The following is a 23,307-nucleotide window of genomic DNA, read 5'->3' on the forward strand; positions in this document are numbered from 1 at the left end:
GGGTTTTGATTTTTTTCAGGGGGAGGAAGACGCCCTCAAGTGTTGCTATATGCTTCCTAAATAAATACAAAAGTCGTGCACTCAGTGCGCGTGGAAAGGAGGCCATTGAGGGCAAAAGAGATGGCATTTGAGCCATGGAATGAATTATTCGTCGAAATGGTGCTCAAATTAACACAATCACTTGTTTTCTCTCCCCCATTCCTGGCTTCTTTTATATTTATGTAACACCCATGCCTCCCGGAAAATTTGTCAGTTTGGTGAACAATTTTTGGCGGGTGTTAAAGGGGCTCAAATGGCAGTGAGAGGGGGCACACACGCATTTTGGTGGTCCAAATGGAAATTGTAACGTTCATTTTTTTTCGATGTTTTTCAAATCTGCTAGAATTAATTTATTTTCAAGAAAATCCGCTAAAATGAGTGGCGCGAGGAGAGTGTCAATCTCGCGCCGAGAGAGAAAATTATTCAGTCTGGGTTAAGGATCCGATCGGGGCAGATCGCCCAAGTATTGCGGTGCTAAATTTTTATAATTTTCCGCAGAACCATGTGGTGCCGGAAGTGATAACTTCGTGGGGCCCTCCGGCCAAAGGGTTCCCCCTTCACATCCGTGAACAACATCGTTGTCCGACGAACGTTACCGGACACAGCAGAGAATATTCTACACTCAGCGAAAAACGTGGGCATATTCACCACAAATGGGGGTGAAATGCACCACGAAAACGAACAAATTGAACTAACCCCTATTTGTGGTGCAACGTGGTTAATATCGCCACATTTCACCACACGTGGTTTTTGGACACAGCTTTACGAAAAAGTTCAAAACTTTGAAAGTTGAAAGTTCAAAAAAGCGTCACATATTTAACCACGCAAACTGGTTCCTGTGGTCATATGCACCACGAATGATCACGAATTGTGCTTCAAAACTTTCCAATTTAACCCATATTTGTGGCGCTATTCACCACGATCGTGGTGCAGACGCAGAAAATTAACCCCTATTCGCGGTGCCATTCACCACGATCGTGGTGCAGACGCAGAAAATTAACCCACATTCGCGGTGCCATTCGCCACGATCGTGGTGCAGACGCAGAAAATTAACCCCTATTCGCGGTGCCATTCACCACGATCGTGGTGCAGACGCAGAAAATTAACCCACATTCGCGGTGCCATTCGCCACGATCGTGGTGCAGACGCAGAAATTCAACCCACATTCGTGGTACAGAAAATTTAAAAAATATATTTTTTTTTTATTTTTGTTTTATTTTATTTCAATACATATAACAGTACAATAAATATACATAAATTATCATTATTACAAATTATTATTTGTTATAAATACAGATATTTTTTTATTATTATAAAAAGTAATATTAAGTCTATTTTGTAAAGTACTATGATATTACAACAGACGCAAATGCAAATGAATATTATGTTAATCACAATAAATTATCGTGATAGTTGGTGGTATTCTGCGATACAGAACGTTTCAAAATTAAGATAGAAATCAAAAACTTACGTTATTTTACGTGAAATCAATAAATTTCAGATTATAATTTAATTATGACTCTACCTCAGAATAGAAAATCTTAGAATGGGCCTTAAATTTAGGAAATTTTCTTGAAACATTATAAGTACGTAATCTTGGGTATTCTTTATTTTGATTTTAATTTTTATCTGAAAATACCATCAATATATTTCTCGTTTCTTAAGTTAATTTATAAAAAAAATGCCACTACAATACATACAATACTCACAAGAGATCTTCTCCTTGCTTTAAGACTGTTAGTGTGGAGACTTCTGTCTTCTGGGATAACTCGAACTATGTCACCTCCTCCTTAAAGACATCCAGCATAAACAATCACAGCTAATAAACTTTACGTTTCTTGAACTGCAAAATAATAACATTTTTCATAAAAAATATAGAATCTTTCTTTCCTTTACAATTGATAATAATAAATAAATAATTAACTCACCTCGCTTAACTTTTGGCGTGCTGGTCATTTGATTCGAATAGAATTTAATTTTTTCCTCGTTTTTTTTATTGATAAGGGTTCCATCCATTTAGATGATTTCCCTCGTTTTTTGGCACTAAAAATACAAAACATTCAAATTTATTTTAATAAAGTACACTTTATGTGTAACTATAGTTTAGTAGTAAAATATGTATAAAGTAAATACTTACTTACGGCTCCGTGAACGATGCACTAACTGATGAGTTCCGTTTGAGGACGAATCAAGGAGTTGAAGTGCCTTTACGGAGAACCGGACATCTCGGCATCGATGAGACTTCGCTGGCTTGGTCACACGTCCATTTGGATGCCGACTAAATGCCCAAGAAACTGCTAATTTCTGAATCGGAAAGGACGAGAGTGAGAGGTCGTCTTCAAAAGAGATGCAAGGCACTATTCGATGGAGTTTAAAAAAAATGGGGCGCTTCTGGAATGAGGTATAGATAAAAATAGACACGAATGGAGAGACTTCATTAATAAGGACACGTAAAAAAAAGAAAAAAAGGAGATACTTACCTATTTGTCTACAGATGCATAGAACCACTTAATTTTTTGTAATTAATTTTAGATCACATAATTTATAAAACTATGGTCTTCCTCTCATTCTTACCACTCCAACGATCTCAAGAAAACTAAAAGATGAGTGAGAAACTTTGAATACCATAGACCGAACTCTGGACGGTATTAGAGTGAGGACGCACGAGAAAAAAAAAGGGACCCATGCAAACAAACATTTTATTGCATATCATAAAAATATTTCTTGCACAAAATTTTCCACTGCGGATCACGGACCACATGTTTCTTAAAAACATTTTTCTTGGAAAAGTGTGTCATCATGGGTGCATTTTTTCATTTAAATTTCTATAAATAATTAATCAAAGCCTATAAATAATTAATCATTAATTAAAGAAATTTGGATAAATTACACCAAAAAAGGGACAGTTTAAATATTACAGACCCGTTGTAAAAAAAATTAACAAAATTTAATATCAAACGAAAGTATAATAATAAAATCGCAATAAACAATTATATAAAAATAATATAAAAAAAATTAATTAAACCAAATAAATATTAAAAGTTTGTAATTTATTATTCAATAATTATAAAATCATTAATTATAAAAATAATTAAAAATATTTCTCTAACAATTATTATGTATACATATTTTCACCACGATCGTGGCGAATGGCACCGCGAATAGGGGTTGATTTTCTGCGTTTGTACCTACTGTGACTGTAGCGATGTGGTACAATGAAGTGAAAAAAAATTAAGTTCACACTCTTGTACCACGATCGTGGACAAATGCACCACGAAGTGGGGTTGATTTTCTTTGCAAAAGATGATAATAAAAAATGAGGCATCACGTAAAACCATCGTGTGAGCATATGCACCCCAAGTGTGGGTTAAATTTTTGAGGTCTATATAACTTACAGATCTATAGTACCTCGTTTAACCACACATGGGCAAATGCACCACTGATTGTGGGTTAAATTTTTGAGGCAATAGAAATTCTTACGTCACAAATACCACGTAGGATCACGCGTGAGCTAATGCACCACGAGCATGGTTGATTTTCAGAGCTTGTGATCATACGAGGTGAATAGTACCACAAGTACCATATTTCATGGGTTAATTTTTCGAGGATAAAGCTCTTCAGTGATTTTTACACACATTTTGAAAGCTGTACCACGATTTGATGTGAATATGCCCACGTTCCGTGGTTTTTCGCAATCGTGGTGATATACGCCACGGGGTTAACTTGCGTGGTACGTGGTTTTCGCTGAGTGTACGTCCGGACAATCTGCGTGGTTCGTGATCCTCTACTGCGGAGCACCTGTGGGGCTACCACACTTCCCCACTGCACAATACAGGCGGAGGAATACCACCCGTCCCTTCAGGCCGGAAATTAGCCCGAAGGATACGTCTGTGAGTACGCCAATCTACTACGGGATTCCTCGAGGGAGGTTTCCTGGCTCGATGCATTTCTACGGCTCCTCGAAGGAAGCCTATCGCCCCTGTGCGGGAGCGCAACGTGGGATCAATACAGAGAAGCAAATTGTGTTAAATAAACCCCACTAACTTTATTTGTGAGAATAGAATCTAAAAATTAACGTAGAGAAAAACCCTAGAGATTTTATGTGTAAATTCCGTGAGCCCAAGGGGCATTTAATTGCAAGAAATGACGTACACCCGAATGGGTCTTTGTAAAACTTAAAGTTCGAAATAGAAGATAATTATTGCAAGAGTGAAATTTCAGTCTTTTTATTAAGCCCCACCAAATATGGTTCGTTTTAAAATTTTATTGTTATTGCGGTGGAAGATAAAGTGCATCTTATACTCTTAAACTACACTACGCTATGCTCAAATGGCATGAAACAAGGAAGTTAATTTCCATATAAGTTGAGAGAAATTTTCTTCCATAGAGCAAACATAACACATTTTGTTTTCACCCATGACGCACGCACAACATGCAAAACATACCAAACCTCTAAAAAGTCTGTCCACGATGTAATACAATTGTTATATTTTGAATAACAAATTTTCCAATATTCACACTCGGTGACAATTAATCATTGAATTGTGACAAGTACTGAGAATATGTAGTACGGTGTAATTAAATAAAGCGACGAATTAATATCTCTTCGTATGAGATTAAAATCTCTCTCTCTGTGCGCGCTTTTATTTGCAGAATATTCAAATGAGAAGCATACACGAGGGGGTGGAGGCGCGCATGAGGTGGATGAAAAGGCGTTAAAGACTCCAAGAGCGACACTTTTCGCATCTATATGGTTTCGATGACGATTGCTAATCCTTGTGGCACATAAAACCCATTGAGGAGATGAAAGAAGAAATTCATACTCTTTGCAAAATGCTGTGTGTTAAAGATCTCCATTGCTTGCCAACATAGTCGCGAGTGTCTCTTGTTGGGGGCTCGAAGAGACATTAAATTAGCATTTTCACGCGCATGGAGAACTATATAGAATTATTGCTCACTCGGCCATCGTGTCAATTTCCCATGGGATGCAGATTAGACAGAGACTGCAGAGAGATTGTTAGAAATGAAAGATTTGCGACAAAAATCTCGTGCCAAGATGCATTTTCTTTTCGCACTTATGATCACACATGAGAGATTATTTGCCCACGACTTTGGACAAGAAGAATGAGCCACAAGAGTCCACACCAACTTTATGCTGTTTTATGATTTGAATTGGAATTGTTGAAATTAAATATTGCATTTCTATTCTATTCCCAGACAAAGGTCTTTAAAATAAAAAAATATATTTTGCCTTGAAAAATTGGAAAATATTTTTGAAATTCAAGAATATTCAAGCTCTCAAGCGACAAATTCTCACCTCGAAGTCAATTCTTTTGCGACAACATTAAAAAATCCTTTACAACTTCCTCATGAACTTTTCCCTCAATGCCTGGTAAAGTGTTGAAAAGAAATAATTTTTTTCTTATTTATGAGTAAAACACGAATTGTTTGATATTAAAGGTGTCATGATTGGAGATTTCAATCCGTGTTCTTTTGCAGAAGAGCAAAAATTCTTTACCATCAAAATGAGTTTCTTTTGCAAATTGCAAACATGATCCATAAACAAATTTCAATGGGTTAAAAACCTTGGTGAAGAAGATCACGATCAATATGGCGACAAGCATGCGGGAAATTGGATGTTTTTTGCATTTATTATACACGATATTGATGTTATTTTACAAGAAATTGCTTCTTCACTGCATTTGATGCTGATTTTTAGGAAGACGAAATGTTGGGAATTTTTGATTCCACCTGAATGGCCTGAGAGATGAATTTTTTGGTGAAAGTTTCCCCCATTTCCAATGATTTATAATCCTGGCGAAAAATTTTTCCAATGAAGGGGTTTTTATTTTTAGAAGCAGAACTTCCATTTAGGGGAGAGAAAAATCACCCGGAAGAGAAAGAAGAATCCAATGATGACAAACATGATTGATTTGAACAAGAAATTTATCTGTCAGCAAGATTATTTGGGCTTTCGCCCTGTAATTTACGCATTTTTGTTTCATTTAGTAGCATTTTCTCTAAAAGATCATTCTTTAAAGAAGTAAGAAAGATTCTTCTAATTTTTTAATTTAATTTGATTTATGATTAAAATCGGGACAGCGCGTACGCAGTCCCGGCTAGCAAAAATTTCGCGCACGAGTTATCCGCATTAGGGATAATCGCAAGGGTCAGCCTATCCGAGGTGCAATGGACAGGCCTCGCCTCGGGGGAACCACCTTAGTGATCATGGTAACCCCTACGCCAGGTAAGTATGCTTGAGCCTTCCAACTTATAGATTTATGTACTTAGGAAAAAATCACTGTACACATGAAGTATATGCTTAGCATGAAAAAACGATTTTAATTTTGTTTTCGGATATTTTTTAAGACCGATTTTGATGATTTATTAGTTGGTATACCACAATCGTGGCATACCAAGTATTGTAATCATCGGAAAAACCGACCACCTCAGATCGGGCTCAAACTTGGTATGAACACGTTTTAGACATCCCACATTACGAAAATGGTGGTGGAAAATTTTTGATCCGGCCGGCCTGCCGGCCTGCCGGCCGGCCTTCCGGCCGGCCTTCCGGCCGGCCTTCCGGTGGTCCAAACTTTGCCTTATAGCTCGAGAACAGTAACAGATAGAGACTTCGGGTTTGAAGTTTTCTATAGAAATGTGGGTGTAAAATTTCATTTTTTTGCATTTTCAAAATTCAAGATGGCCGCCATCCGCCATTTTGAAATATCGTCAACCCCTTCCCTTATAGCTAGAGGTCTGAAATTTTAGTATGTTGTAGAGTTCAGTGAGATGTTTTCATCAATAATTCATACTTGAAAATCGGTCAAGCGGTTTAGCAAATATGGCGGCCTAAAGCAAAAACTGTTTTTTCGATATAACTCGAGAACGGCTTAACCGATTTTGATCATCTTGGTATCAAATGAAAGGTATTGAGAAGCCCTACAACTGTCTAAAACATTTCAAGTTCCAAAAATGGCTGCAAGAGGCGTTAAAAACAAAAACAAAAATTGCCTAACTTTAAGGGGCAATATCTCCAAATCCCCATTAGGCAAATCTTTTAAATTTTGATATATTGTAGTCTGACTCAATATCTTTCACCAGTCCGAAAATGAAGAAAATCTATGTCGCCGTTTAAAAGATATAGCCATTTGAAAAATTCTTGAATTTCAAAAGTTCTAAGCACCATATCTCTTGAACGGCTTGTCCGATTTCGCTCAACTTGGTATCAAATTAAAGGTTTTGCAATTCTCTACAACTTTCTAGAACATCATAAACCTCTAAAACCATTCCTTCGGGATAAAAAATGCCAAAAACTGTTTTCGTAAAACAAAAAGCCGCCATTTTTGTTCTGGAGGTGACCTTGAAAATTATTGAAATTTATGTCAATTTATAGTCTGTTTTAATACCTTTCCAAAACTAATCAAGAAATTTCTGTAGGTCCTGTAGAACCTGAGATATAACTATTTTAATGCATAAGAATGCTTAACTTCTCAAAATAAACTAAACTCTCATCGTTTTATACCTCCTTTTAAACCCTTTTTTGTAATGAAAAGATTTTGTCACTTGTAAGATTATTGTTTTTTCTATATTTTTGAATTATTTTAATTTTTCTTATATTTTTCGATTTTTTGAGCTTTTTAACTGGTAAGAAAATTCAAATTTCTTCACGTGAATCGAAGCAACAAACGTTTTATCGACAGAGTCAAAACAATACAAAAGTAAAAGGAGTCACAAAAAAGAAAATTAGTGAAAAGTTTTTTGAAGTTTTAAAGCTTTTAGTTAGTGTTAAAGAAAACCAAGTGGTGAAATATGGAAGGAGGGAGAAAGGAGAGAACTGGCCAAGGTGGCATAGTATGGAAAAATCATTTTCGTCACAGAAAAAAGGTAAGTTTCTTTCAATGAATGACTCACTCTCCCTGACAGAAAGAATGATGCATTTCTTTTTAGAAAATTAAAATTTTTGAGTTAATTTACATTCTCATAAGTATAGGTACAATAGTATTTAGACGGGAAAATGCAGGGGGTAACCGACTATGCCCAGAATGTACCGCGAGTGGCAAAAGTGACAAGAGTGGCAATGAAAAAGTGGGATGAAGTGCACCGTGAGTGGCAAGAGTCGGATGCCCCCTGGGAAAATGTGATGATAAGATTTGTTGAATTAATTTTTCAGTTCTTCTTTGTAGTTTTCATTGCAGTAAATTCTGTAAAAGAGCACCTTTAGGAAACAAAACTAAAAAAATGGAAATGGATACATTTTAGTTGTATTTATTTTAGCACAGCTTTTGTGTACCGAGCAAAATCGAAAGTCGGCAGATCGGGCTCAAACTTAGTATGAGCACGAATTAGGGTCCCCACATCTCAAAAAACGTATGCACGAAAAAAAATTTTCTGTGCGTCCGGGCATAACTCAAGAATCTCTACAATTCTTTAAAAGATCGGAAATACCAAAAATAACCAGCCTAAAAGCGAAAATAAATTTTTCGATGATTATCTCGAAAACGCCATTATCGATTTGTTTCAAATTTTAACGAATTACAGCTGACTATAACATCTTTCTATTAAAAATTGTTTTTTTTTAATTCATGTCGTAATTTTCAAAATATGTTTTTGTTTTTGTATATATTCTGTGAGACTGTAATTTTATTTAAAATTTGATGATTTTTTCCTTGAATTTGTTTCCAAAAATAATTTATATTCCTTTAATTTCTTTCCAAAAAAACTTTTATTTTCCTTGATTTTTTTTTTAAAAATAAATTTATTTTTCTTGAATTTTTGTCCAAAAATTAATTTTTATTTACAGGGCGAAAATGTTTGTTGCGGTGCCAGTAGTTTAGGAGCAACACGTAATTTGTGTTGCGCCCTAATCACTGAAGCCTTCCCGATCGTCTCGTGGTCGGGAAGGATCCCGGCGTGGATCAAAAAATGCAAAATCAAAAAAATCAAACACACACACAAAATAAAATATCCAAACAAATTTAAACACATACAAACGAAAACACATCACAAAAATAAAAACACACATATGAAAATTTATATAAAAAAAATTAAACAATTAAATAAATTTAACTACTCACAAAGAAAAACATATTTAAAAAAATTAGTAAAAACATGTATGAAGAAACCTCTTAAACTATACGGAGGTGGATTTAAAAAGAAAAAAGTATCTTTAGTTAAAAATAAAAAATACTTTGAAAATTTAGGTATTGTAAAACCGACTACATTAATAAGAGGATCTTACTATCAAGATAATTTAACACTTTTTGGTCCCATTTCAAATAATAAACAATGTACGTCAAATGCCATAATAGCAATAATTGCATCACATTTATATAAAATAGAAAATTGGAATGAAAATCTTATAAATGAAATTTTAATAGAAGGAGATAAACTTTATAATATAAATATTGATAAAACGAAAGAAGGCTTACTAAATGCTGAAGATATTGCAGATAAAGACGATAAAAACATTTCTGTTTTTGGAAAAGAAATTGCTCTAAATTGTGTAAAATCATGTTATGAAGAATTGCAAGGAGAATTTTCTGGAAAATTTGGATATAAAACTTTTGAATATTCACTCAAATACTTTTTCGATCATTTCACATATGGTGTAGTTACATGTTCTAATTTAAGTGTAGCAATATTTAAACAAGAAAATTGTTATTATGTTTACGATAGTCATTCAAGAGGCGAATTTGGACAAATTGAATATAAAAGAGGTACAGCAGTTCTTTGTGGATACACAAATATTGATCATATATACAATATTTTGAAGTATAATTTCTTTCATAGCAATGAAAATTATAGTGGTGAAAAATTGTTCACAATCACTCCTTTTGCAATATCAGAAAACGATATTCATAAGGATAGTGAAAAGGGTGAACAGCTTGACACCATGCTCTCAAATAAAAATATAATTAACCTCACATACAGAAATTCTAATATATTGACTAAGCCTATGAGTTACACAGAACGTTCACAAAGTAAATATATGCTTAAAAAGAAAAGAGAAAAAAATAAAGATTATATGAAAATAATACATAAAATTGAACGAACAGACCCACTTAAAAAAGAAGAAGATAATAAGAAACGAATAAAAAGACTTAAAATAGAAGAGTTGGATCCAAAGAAAAAAGAGAAAAATAATATGAAAAGAAGAGAAAGACATAAAATTGAACGCAGAGACCCTAACAAAAAAGAAGAAGATAATATTAAGAGAAAGATAAGACATTATATTGAACGAAAAGACCCACTTAAGAAAGAAGAAGATAATAAGAAACGAATAAAAAGACTTAAAATAGAAGAGTTAGATCCAAAGAAAAAAGAGAAAAATAATATGAAAAGAAGAGATAGACATATAATTGAACGAAGAGACTCTAACAAAAAAGAAGATGATAATATTAAGAGAAAGATAAGACATAATATTGAACGAAAAGATGCACTTAAGAAAGAAGAAGACAATAAGAAACGAATAAAAAGACGTAAAATAGAAGAGTTAGATCCAAAGAAAAAAGAGAAAAATAATATGAAAAGAAGAGAAAGACATAAAATTGAACGAACAGACTCAATTAAAAAAACAGAAGATAATAAGAAACGAATAAAAAGACGCAAAATAGAAGAGTTAGATCCAAAGAAAAAAGTAAAAAATAATATGAAAAGAAAAGAAAGACATAAAATTGAAAGATCAGATAAAAATAAAAGAGATATTGAAAACGTTAAACGTAGAAATAGACACAAAAAAGAAAGAATGGACCCAAAGAAAAAAGCAAAAGAAAATCTAGCAAGAAAAATAAGACTTAAACTAGAACGTAAGCGAGATAAAATAAAGAATATTATAAAAATATTAAGATATGAAAAATCTATGAACAAGAAAACAAATATATTTGAAGATTTTAAATCAATTAAGGATAAACGTTTGATAACATTTTACAGAAGAAATATAAACACAAAAAGATTTAAAGAAAAATACAAGAAAATTAGAGAAATAAAGGACAAAAATAATGTAACTGATAATCCGCCTAAAAGCAAAGAAACATATGAAAAATTGATTATGCAATTTAGAAAAAATAAAACAAAATCTCTTGAAAAAATTATTAAGAAGCCTCTAAAGAAGAAGCTAAGTAAATACATGAAACATAAGATCATTCAAATTAAAGACAAATCTAAAACTATATTAGAATTTTTCAATGTAACTCGAAAAAAAGTTCCAAATTATGTTTGTGCATCTTGTGAAGGACTATTTTTTAAACATTCAGTTCAACTTTTGAAGATTGAAAAATGTAAATATCACGATAAGAATTATTTGGATGAAATAAGTAAAATATCTGATTATTGCTGTACAACATGCTATAATTCTCTTAATAGAAACAAATTGCCCACATTGGCAACCAAAAATGGACTAAAATTTCCAGATATTCCAGAATGTCTATTAGAATTGAACGAACTTGAAGAGAGAATGTGTTCACCAATTATACCTTTTATGACAATTCGTGAATTGAAGCATTACCTTTTGAATGCACAGAAAAGTTTGAAAGGAAGTACTGTTCATATTCCTGTAGAAGTTAATGATATGCTACAAGTTCTACCTCGAACGTTTGATAATATGCAAACCGTTCAGGTAAAACTACTAAGGCATTTAAAATATAAAAATCACTACATGTTTCAAACTGTTAGACCCCCATATATTATAAGAGCTATGAAATATTTGGTAACAACACCTTTGTACAAAGAAAAAAATATTACACTAGATGAAAAATACGTAAATCTTAATGAAAATGTTGATGAAGTTAATTTTATTGTAGACCCCAAAGATGATGAAGTTAATATATATGATAAAGGAACACAAAAAATATTAAATGTATATGATCTTGAGACACAAAAATTAGATGATGTATATGATAAAATAACACAAAAAATTATGAATATTTATGATTTGGAAACGCAAAAACTAGACGAAGTTTATGAAAAAGAGACCCAAAAAATTATTGATATATATGATGTGGAAACACAAAAAATAGAAAATGAAAATGTAATTAGAAACACAATTGATTTGACACAAATGACAAACGAATTAAATAATAATCCAACTGTAGAACAAAATGAAAATGACTTGAAAAATATTTTGGAAGAAACTATTCTAAGAGACACAATTATATTAAAATTTTGGCAATTAGCGAATAAACAATTCCCTACAAATATAATGCAAGATCTCCTTTATATAAATGCAGGAGAATTGCAAAGGAAACAAAGAACTTATGTTAAAAAATTTCCTAAAGATTGTAGAAACATACAAATACTATTTTTGAAACCAACACAACCAAATGGTATAGGACATTATGTAACAACTTTACATGAAAATGGCACTATACACGTATATGACTCTCTGTTTTTGAAAAAACTTGACCAAGATTGTATTAATTTTCTTACTGATATATACCCAGAATCACTTATAGATGATAAATTGCAAATTAAATTTGAGAAAACATTTCAACAAAACGATAGCTTATCATGTGGAGTACATGCAATAGCTAATTCTGTAACCCTTCTCTATGATCTTAATCCAAGCCATATGTCATACAATGTAAACGAAATGAGAAAACATTTGTACAATATGCTCTGTTCTCAAAAAATCGCTGTATTCCCTGTCAATTTAGAAAAACAAAATGATGTACTTATGAAAGATATTTTAATGAGTAATTCACAAATTAAAACACAACCTAAGAATACTGAAGATGATAGAGAAAAAATACTAGAAAATTGTTATCTTACAGATAAACATATATATGATTTTTGGAATCAAGCAAATAATCAATTTAAAAATAATGTAATGCAAGATATTTTGTTTATAGATGCTGAATCTCTTAAACAACAACAAGAGTATATACAAAAATTCCCTAAAGATTTTAGAAATGTTCAAATACTATTTTTGAAACCAAAATATGAAAATGAAATTGGTCACTATGTTACGACCCTTCACGAAAATGGCATAATATATGTATATGATTCCCTATTTTTGCGAAGACTCGATCAAGATTGCATAGCATTTTTGAAAACTATATATCCAGAATCAATACAAAATGATAAAATTGAACTTAAATTTGAAAAGACTTTTCAACAAAATGATACTTTATCATGCGGTGTACATGCAATCGCTAATTCTGTAACCCTTCTTCATAATCTAAATCCAAGCAATATATCGTATAATGTTAAAGAAATGCGAAAACACTTGTATTACATGCTTAATTCAAAAACTATAACGATGTTTCCTATTGATTTGCAAAAAGAAACAGAAACAAAATCCCAAGATATTATTATTACATCTAATAAAGTAAAAGACAATAATATTCCAGTAAAACAAGAAAATCCTGAAGAAGTACCGGATGAATTTGATCTTATAAATGAAGATATAATGATTCTTAATTTGACCGATATTGAAATAAAACAAGCTCAAATTCAAATGATGGCCCCTGGCATGAACAAACGTCCTGTTTATTCACGTACAGAAAAAAATTTGGAAGAATTGTCATTTATAAAAATTTATGGAGGTCATAAGATAGAAAATCAAAGTATTTCATATTCAAACCGCATTAAAGCTGAATGTAGAAATAGAGATAGAAGATGCGCAGATCCAACTAAAGTTCTTTATTCAGCTAATGAAAAAATGCAAAGATCCATTTTTAGTGCAGTAAATGTTTGTTTGAGAAAAAGTAAGAATGTCGAAAATATGACAGCAAATGATGCACTTACTGATGGATATTTGGATAAACTTAGAGAACATGATGATGGTTATAATTTCCTAAAAACTATTAATCTTACACCTGCTTATTGGGCATGGAAAAAGAATCTCCTTCTCCAAATGATAAAACAACTAGGGAAACCTACATTGTTTTTGACACTAACCATATCAGAAACGCGTTGTCCAGAACTCATTCAAGAACTTGCTAGACTCCAAGGAATGGATCTATCTCTTGAAGAAAGTATGTTCTTGAGTGAAGACATGAAAACACGTCTAGTTCGCGATGACCCAGTAACTTGCGCACGATATTTTGATGAAAAATGTAAAAATATTATAAAAATGCTGCAAATTAATCCAGCAAAAGAAAAGAATAGAATAGGTCCCTTTGGCAAACATTATGTAGTTGATTACTTTGTAAGAACAGAATTTCAAATGCGAGGAAGTGCCCATCAACATATTTTGTTGTGGCTAAATGATTTCCCACAAATTGATGAAAGTAATCCTGAATTCTTTTGAAGAAGCAATTAAAATAATTGATCAAATAATTACTTGCGAATATAAAGACCCCGAAATTTTGCCATATATTAGAAGACAAATGCACATACATTGTAGTACGTGCTATAAAAAGAAGAAAGATAAATGTAGATTTAATTATCCAATTCCACCCCTTGATAAAACTGAAATACTTTTGCCAATACCAAAAGAAGAAAAAACTGAAAAGATGAAAGAAAATTATCAAAAAATTGCAAATCTAACAGCATATTTTTCACATAAACATGAAGAAATGAGTTTCCCAGATATTTTGAAAAAACTTAAAATGACTAGAGAAGAATATATAATGGCTTTGAGATCTAATATTAAACGTTCACGCATGTTTCTTAAACGTTCAAGTAAAGAAGTAAATATAAATGCCTACAATGAAACCCTAATAATGTGTATAGAATCAAATATGGATATACAATTTGTTGTAGAAATTTTTGCTCTAGCTAAATATGTTGCTGATTATGTATCAAAAGCTGAAGCAGGAGTATCAAAAATGTTGAAAGAAATTAATGATGATACTAAAAAGCAAGGAAATGTAACATTGAGAGAAAAAATGTGCAAAATGTGTAATGGTATATGTAATTGTAAATTTATGTCAGCACAAGAAGCTGCTATGTCATGTCTATGTATGCCTATGTCAAGATGTAGTAGATCAAATGTTGTAATTAATACTAGACCAATTAATGAACGGGTCAGAATTTTGAAACCGAATGCACAACTAAAAAAATTGGATAAAAATTCCAAAAATATATTTGCTGAAAGTATTTTTGATAAATATAGTAAGCGAGATAATGAGTTGGAAAATGTAACACTCATTGAATACGCAGCAGACTATTATATGAAAAAGAAAACAGATGATGAAGAAGAAAACGATGATGATGTTACAGAGCATGGAATGAGAAAAAAATCAAAAATTGTAATGTACAAGGGATATAAAGAATTTCAAGATCCCAATAATTATTATCGAGAACAAGTTTTGCTATTTTTACCATGGCGAAATGAAAAAGAAGAAATTGAAGATTGTGACTGTAGAATTAAGTATATGAGCAATAGACAAACCATAAATGCTGTAAGAAAGAAATTTTGTTACTTTAACGATGATGGTGTATTGACACAAATTATAAGAGATAGAGAAAATGAAAATGATGATGATCATGTCCCAGAAAGAGATAATCCTGTGGATTCTGATCAAGAAATTGATATGTTTCCCGATGAAAAAGGTGGTACCACAAGCAATAAAAAGGGATATCAATATGTTTGCCCAGAAAGAATTCAAAAAGAAGATATTTGTAAAAATTTGCAACAACTAAATGTTAAACAACGTGAAATAGTAATGTATATTTATCAATGTATAAGAACTGGCAATTTACCACTAAGGATTTTCCTCTCCGGTTCAGCTGGTGTTGGAAAATCCAAAGTGATCAATTGCCTATATCAACTCATAACACAGTACTATGATAATTTGCCAGGTAGTAACCCTGAATCTATAAAAGTACTTCTAACTGCCCCTTCAGGAAAAGCAGCATTTTTGATCAATGGTATGACAATACATACTGCCTTTGCAATTAATAATACAAAATGCACAGACTCTTTGTCGCCTGATGCAGCCAATACAATTCGATCAAAATTGAAAGATGTAAAAGTACTAATTGTAGATGAGATATCTATGGTAGGTTCAAATATAAATTCTAAAATGGATAATAGAATGAGACAAATATGTGGCGTAAATGAAAGTTACGGCGGAAAATCTGTCATATTTGTAGGAGATTTGAAACAATTGAAACCTGTAAAGGATAAATACGTTTTTGAGAAAAATCTATTGCATACCGATGCTGAATTTGTTGATTATGAAGAACGAAATGTACTATGGGAAGAATTTAAGTATTATGAATTGACTGAAATTATGCGTCAAAAAGATGATTTGTCATTTACCGTAGCACTAAATAATTTGGCTAACGGTACAATGACAGAAGACGATATAAAACTAATTCAATCAAGACAAGTTGAAAATGATGATAAAGTACCCTTAGAAGCTATAAGGCTATTTTATTATCGAAAACATGTCCGAAGCTACAATAATAATAAAATTGAAAATTTCCCTGGTGACCCTCACTTATCAGTAGCTAAAGATAAAGTATTAGAATCAAATACCACAGATAAAAAGGCTAAAGAAGATATACTAGCCAAAGTTGCAATTCAAGACCCAGAAAAAACTGGTGGATGTATGTATGAATTGAAATTGAAAATCGGTATAAAGTATATGGTTATTAATAATATAGATGTTGAAGATGGACTAGTTAATGGTGCAACTGGTACTCTTCGACATATAACTTTTAATCCAACCGATAATTCAGTTCACACTGTTTGGCTAGAATTTCCTGAAGATAGAGTAGGAAGAAAATTGAAATGTCAAGCTCGCTTTCAGAGCTACCTCACAAAAAATAGTCTTCCAAACAATCTTGTTCCAATTGAAAGACAAGTAATAACATTTGATTTTTCAGAAAAATCAAAAACTGTTATGATTGCTAGAAAACAATTGCCACTAATACCAGGTGAGGCCGTAACTATACATAAAAGTCAAGGGCAGACATATAATTCCATTTGTATTGACTTTACAAAAGGAGAGCTGCTAAATATTAATCTAATTTATGTTGCATTTAGCAGAGTTGTATCACTATTAGGTTTGTTTATAATTGGCAAATTTAAAGTACCGAAGGCCCAAGGTGAAGATCACCCAGTACAGAGAGAAATGAAAAGATTGAAAAATGAAAAATTACTCGTAATTCCCATGCAAAAGATTCTATGTGAAAATAAAGATAAGTTTAAAATTTGTTATCAAAATATTGTATCTCTAAACAAACATTTTAATGATGTACAATGTGATATTTGGTACAAAAACTTTGATATAATTGTACTCTCAGAAACAAAAACTATAAAAGATATTGATGTACCAATTTTGGAAAATTATAAAATTATCTATAGATGTGATAATGAGATTCAAAAAATTGGAGGACTACTCTGTTATGTAAAGAATGATTGTGAAATTGAAATTAAAATCAAATCTGAACAGCTTTACTCAAATAGAGAAAAAGTTTTCAGTGTCACCCTATTTCTAATTGAAATCAATAATAATTTGTCCGTCATTACTGGATATAAATCACCACAAACTCCATTTGCAAAGTTTAAGAATTCATTTGATAATTTGTACTCTCAAGTTGCAAATCAGTCTGAGGTGATAATAATGGGTGATTTTAATTTTAATACATATGAAGGCAAGGAAGACAAGAACTTTGTAAAACTCATGAAAGAATATAATTTAAACAATCAATTGGATCCTAAAGGATCAACAACAAAATGTGACAATCAATTGGATGTAATTTTTTCAAATATTGTAAATCCTATTGTCACAGGAATTTATGAAAGTTACTTTTCAGACCATAAGCCTGTATATTGTATGTTTAGTATATAATTTAAAAACAAATTATTGTAAAACCAAATTGTATGAAAATTGTAACAGCCCTAAAAAGCTGCACCAAATATACAACCAGTGAAAGGACTTTTCCACCGTTTTGTCCTGGAGGTTGGTAGCCAACGCTAAGACGGCGGTGGACGCATGATAATCTAATAAATGAATTTATAAAAATTATACTGTATTTTTTGATCTTCATTTTTTTTCATTTCGAATTTCACTAAACTTAAAAAATACTCAACTGTGCATCTTCTAATACCACTCACAAAAGAAATACAACGCATAAACTGACCCCTCCACGTTGTGGTATACCAACTCTAATAACTGGACGCGTTATGATTGACTTTCTTTAATTTTTAACATCTTTCAATGAAATAAAAGAAAATAATTCGTTTTCCAAGAACGTAGTGGTTCACCAATTAATAAATTACGTAATATTGCCTTATTATTGAGGAAAAGGAGTTTATTCGTTTCTGTATAAAAAAAATTCGTCATTTAAAGAAAAAATTGATTCAGATCTAATAATATTGTAGAACATTCAAAAGAGAATAATAAATTCTTTTTAATACTTTCTTGATGATTTTTTACGAGATATTTTTATGCTTCATGCTTTGAAAGATGTAAAAAATACAATAGTGACGTCATTTTTCCATTTTTGTACATTTTTCCTGGCTTTTCCCAATTGAAAATGACAACTCTCGTTGGATATATCTTACTTTCTAATTAATTTTTGTTCTTTTATAAAAGTACGTGTGTCCTGCTTTCTCGATTGAGAACTTAACCCATGTAGAAAAATGAATAAACTCCTTTTTTCAGAGCTTCTTAACTTTTTTTATGAACGCTTCAAAAAGAAATGAATTATTCCGATTTTTCAACACAGAATTCACTGATAAAATCAATAACATTCGATTACATAGAGTGTGGTGCAGTGTCCTTAAAGCTGATCAGGAAGAATTTATGCAGCATCAGTTGATTGATGAAGGTGAAAAATTTCATGATAAATCGCGTGCCATTGAAAACACAACTAAAACGGTTATAAAGGTGAGAGTGAGATGATGGTTTAGCCCGTAAAGTAGTACGGGGAAAATTTTGAGCAGAAGCAGGTGTGATTTTGCACCCCATTTGGGCGCCTGGTGTACTTTAACGACCCTTACATTGTAAATACATCCACTCTGCACCACACCGACATCCACATACATGCCAATTCCGAAGCATCCCTCAATGTGCCACTCACAGTGTTCCAAAATCCCCCTTCTTGCTGGTATTTGTCCTCGTATGTGCGCGCACCACCAGGAATTCAACCCTCGTGAACTACCCAGGGCTTCATAAAAGCACCCTGCCCTTTTTTCTCTACATCATCACCATACATCCCGGCAACATTGAAGAATCATACCCGTCCAATGTGGCGGGAAAAAAGAAATGCGTAGACATACAAACTTTAATGAAATTTCCCTTGCAAACTACTGTATTCATTTAAATGTGATTTTTCTCTGTATTCCATTCTCAGAGTTTTTTCAGGAGGTCAACTGCGTGGCAAAGAAAGAAACCAAAACGCTGATTTCATCTCCGCCGTGACGCACAATTGAATTTCTAACCCCATCCTGGCCGACAAATCATGCCTAATTGAGGGGGAATTTTATTCAATTGCCAGTTATTTTATGCATGAGATACGAATCTACGTTGAGTTGCTCTGAAAATCGTCACTTCTTCAGTGAATTTTTAAATTCAAACAAATAAGATGCCAAGGTGGCCCATTTGTTGGTTGCGCGTACAATCCACAAGTCGCACAAGGGACTGATTTGAATCGTAAAGAGGTTCTTTTTAGAAATTTAAGGCTCTTGAATTTTTTTTCCTAATTAATCTCGAAATTTTTTAAGATCTTTTTAAACGATTTGAATTTATTGTTCAATTATGAGTCTGAAAGGTTTGATAATTGAAAAAAAATCTACGTTAGAGGGCCTTACCAATTGCAGAGACATCTAGCATAGGTACGAAGAAATTTAATTTAATTTAATTGATATTAATTCTTTCTAGAAAAAAAACAGAAAAAGAATGATTTAAGATTATTTTTCACAATAGAGGGCTACAGAAACCTTCAGAGACATCTAGTGTCTATATCAAGAATATTTTAAATACAAAAAAATCAACATGTTCAGCTAAATTAATTTCCTTTTCGATTCAATTCTCTCTTTAAATGGTTTTCTAATTGTCCAAAAAGTACTTTGCAGAATTATTCCAAAACACAACCGAAAACAAGCATAAATGCTTTGTCTAAAATTGAATTTCAATGGCATATAGCACCCCTATGCTACTGAGCCAGTTATGAATCTGCATTTTAAATTTAACGCTAAACATTGTCGCGGCGTCTGTTTGGTATGTTTGAGACTCACACAGCAGTGATTTTTTTTTCACATTGTAAAACCCCCAACTAACTCTCGAATAATTGAAGTGTAAAATTTCCATAATAATCACTTTTAAGAATTGCCATATGAATGAGTATGGTGCTGTGTATGGCCCAAAAATAGTTGCTCCGGTGTATGCTATGTACATTACATATGTACATAATTCAATATAGCAAAGTTGAGGGGTGATTTGTGAAAAAATTTACCTGCAATTCGCTATTGCGTCGAGGAGGGATTGCCGAGAATAATGGCGAGGTTTTTATGCAGGGGGTCCTCACATGATCGAGATCCTTTTATGCCACAGCACAAATGTGCATGGAGCAGCTGTTTGTCCTCAAGGGAATTTTTGACGGTAGCACGCGTCGTCTATCCCGAGCTTTTGATGTCCTGCACTGAGATTTCGATGCAGTTAATATTCCATGCACGCAGATGCCCAGGACAATGGGGCGACCCTGAAGATTTTAGATACACACACAGCACAAATTGTGCAATTTTGACGCCTGTAGAAACAATTTTTTTTTTCAGCAATCCCAAACGACGGTTACTTTTTGCTGCCTTTTTGCTCTTGAAGCGTTTGCATCACCGTGGCATCACCTTTCAAAATCATTCAGGTACCTAACCCTCTTTCACCAATATTTATTGCAATTTTTATGCTATATTTTCCATTAGCTATGAAGAACGAATTTTCAGTTATGCTTCTTTAAAAAAAAAATGATTGAAGTAAAAGGACTCTCTGTAAACTTTATCTTTAAAAGGTGTCTGTGCTCATTTATTTACAAGTCAGTTAGGAAAATAAATCTTCCAATCAGTATTTCATTTAAAATTTCTTGAAAATTTCCTTTTTTTACCTATAAAGTTTTAGGAATTTATTTTGAAATCTCTCTTAAATTAAAGGTTTCTTAAAAATACAGCAAAAGCCTAAGAGTTCAAAAAAGAATGAATAAAATTTAGAGAATTAAAATGGGCAGTTAAAGTAACGAATTAACATCAAAAATTAGATAATTTACCCATATAAAATACAGCTAAAAATTCAAAGAAAAACGGATGTTATGTGTAAAAGTTTTCCAATAAATTCCATTGAAAAAATCCACCACAAACTATTTGATTTCCGCTACAATTTCAGACAATATGTTTCCACATATAGCAAGTCTCCCCCTTTCAATTGGAAAATTATGTACATTTGTAGGTACATAAAAATTTATTCCCTATCAACTAAATTGCGTTACTTAACCCATTTATGCTCAAGATAGTTTTTTATGTTAAAGTTAGCGGTTTAGTAAAATTGTTATTTTATTTTATTTTTAAAGAATTGATAAAATTCTTAGTCTAAGTTCCTCAAATTCCCACAATCTTTACCGTTTTCTTTGGATTAATGATTTACTGAAATTTAAACTTTGAATTTTTTTTTAAATTTTCATAAAGAAATCAGCAATTTTGCTATTAATTTGCAAAAATTTCTTAAGTATGATTATTCGTTCCAAAGCTCTTCAGAATTTCTACAAAAGAAATCATTTTCAAACTCAATTAGTTTTAAGAGAATTTAAAAACAAGTAATTCAAACTCTCAATGTAAACTGTTAAGGACACATATGGGTTATAACTTTTAGTCAGGAGACACCCGGATTTCTTTAACCAGCTGAATTAATAGGGCATAAAGAAGCCAGCAATCGCTCAGTCTATGCTTGAAAAATTATGAAACGTGAGGAAATTCATGTGATTCACATGTTTGCCTTCGAGGAGGTCGAAATTCCCGTTCCTTCTTGTGAATACCTACCTATATATTCATCATGTATATATAATAAAATGTAAAAAGGGACAAAGGCGTTGTGCACATGTGTATAAATCTTCGCCACGGGCCGCAAAAGTTGAAATATTTCCCCGGAATGGACCCGGAGTTGATTTATATTAAAAAAGAGCACACACTGGGGTGACAATGGGGCCATACAGGAGAATCAAGAAATCTCAGTTTCAATGCATTTTGCCTTTCAATTTTTCGGTGGGACACAAAAGGTCGCGCAAAAAGAGATTCCAGCTGTGGGTGTTTTCATTGAGGAATCTTTTTTTTTTCATGGTAGGTACCTTTATGGGGAATTTCTTGTGCAATTGTTGGCAGGTCCTGCCTCGGCTTCTTTTCTCTGCCTAAATCAACTTGCACCTTAACAGGACGAATGAGCCATGAAAAAAAGCGAAGACGTCCTCCGCAGAGGTTTCCTTTGTTGGCAAGGCGATTCAGATGTTTTTTTTTTTAAGTTTTTCTTCAGGTATCATCTGGAATGTTTGAAGCGTATGTAATGTAGTTTATGGGTAGGGGAATGTTGGGATTGCGGGAGGGTGTCCCCTTGTGTGGATGAATCAAAAGAGGCTTTTCATCGAATCTTATCAGCGGTATCTCCACCAGTGTGACACACCTTAAGGACAGTGCATTGGTGGCCAGCAGATGAAAGGGTTTCTTTCACTTGAGCCCCCAACATAGCGCAGCATATAGCACGGGTGACAAACGGCCTCGTTTTCTGTATGTGTCACCAAAGCAGCACACAGACGTCCTTTCAGTTTATGCCCCAAAACGACGCGCAAGTGTTGTAATGCCAAAGTGAATCAATATTTAAAGGTGCGTGAAATTGATTTTTAGTTTGCCTTCGAGAGGATTCGGCACTTGTGTACACACAACACTGTACATTGTAGCGGAAATCGGGTCGCACATGTTCACCAAAAAGCATTTTCGGGTGATGCGTTTGTGTGGGTCTGCAGCGCTTTGGCCATGTGCCCCGGCTACATACGCGGGGGTGGTTGACAATGACCCACATTCACGAGGAACCTCTTGACCCCACGGGGGTGGTTGAATTAACTCGGCGACGTCGCAGGAGATGCCGGCAGGAATTGGAAGGAATAGTTCTCATGGACCACCACGAGGCTAAGGACGAGAGCTAAGGATATTAATTTGAAAGGCGGGAATTTTGGCGCCTTGCCTCACCAGGCCAGCAGAATCCACAACATACCAGCAGCATACCTCTGGAATGCACATAGCGTCCTTTACGAGGTTGCCTGGCGACCCAAATGACGTCACACGGAGGCGGGACCTGCTGACGACGCTGAATCCTCACGACGCATCCTGCGGCGCAG

The 23,307-nt window shown here is 33.1% G+C and overlaps 1 long non-coding RNA gene and 1 other non-coding gene across 2 annotated transcripts; both read right to left on the minus strand.

The window, feature by feature from the left end:
* Positions 1 to 1,579: 1,579 nt before the first annotated feature.
* On the minus strand, positions 1,580 to 3,545 carry LOC129788656 (uncharacterized). The gene is made up of 4 exons (XR_008750382.1): positions 2,520 to 3,545; positions 2,177 to 2,430; positions 1,968 to 2,082; positions 1,580 to 1,882 (listed from the first exon to the last, which is right to left on the minus strand). It is a non-coding gene; the product is annotated as an uncharacterized LOC129788656 (long non-coding RNA).
* Positions 3,546 to 6,132: 2,587 nt separating this feature from the next.
* On the minus strand, positions 6,133 to 6,294 carry LOC129791473 (U1 spliceosomal RNA). Its single transcript, XR_008750707.1, has one exon. It is a non-coding gene; the product is annotated as a U1 spliceosomal RNA (small nuclear RNA).
* Positions 6,295 to 23,307: the final 17,013 nt, after the last annotated feature.

This window comes from Lutzomyia longipalpis, chromosome 2 (assembly GCF_024334085.1).
Source record: "Lutzomyia longipalpis isolate SR_M1_2022 chromosome 2, ASM2433408v1".
NCBI lineage: Eukaryota > Metazoa > Arthropoda > Insecta > Diptera > Psychodidae > Lutzomyia > Lutzomyia longipalpis.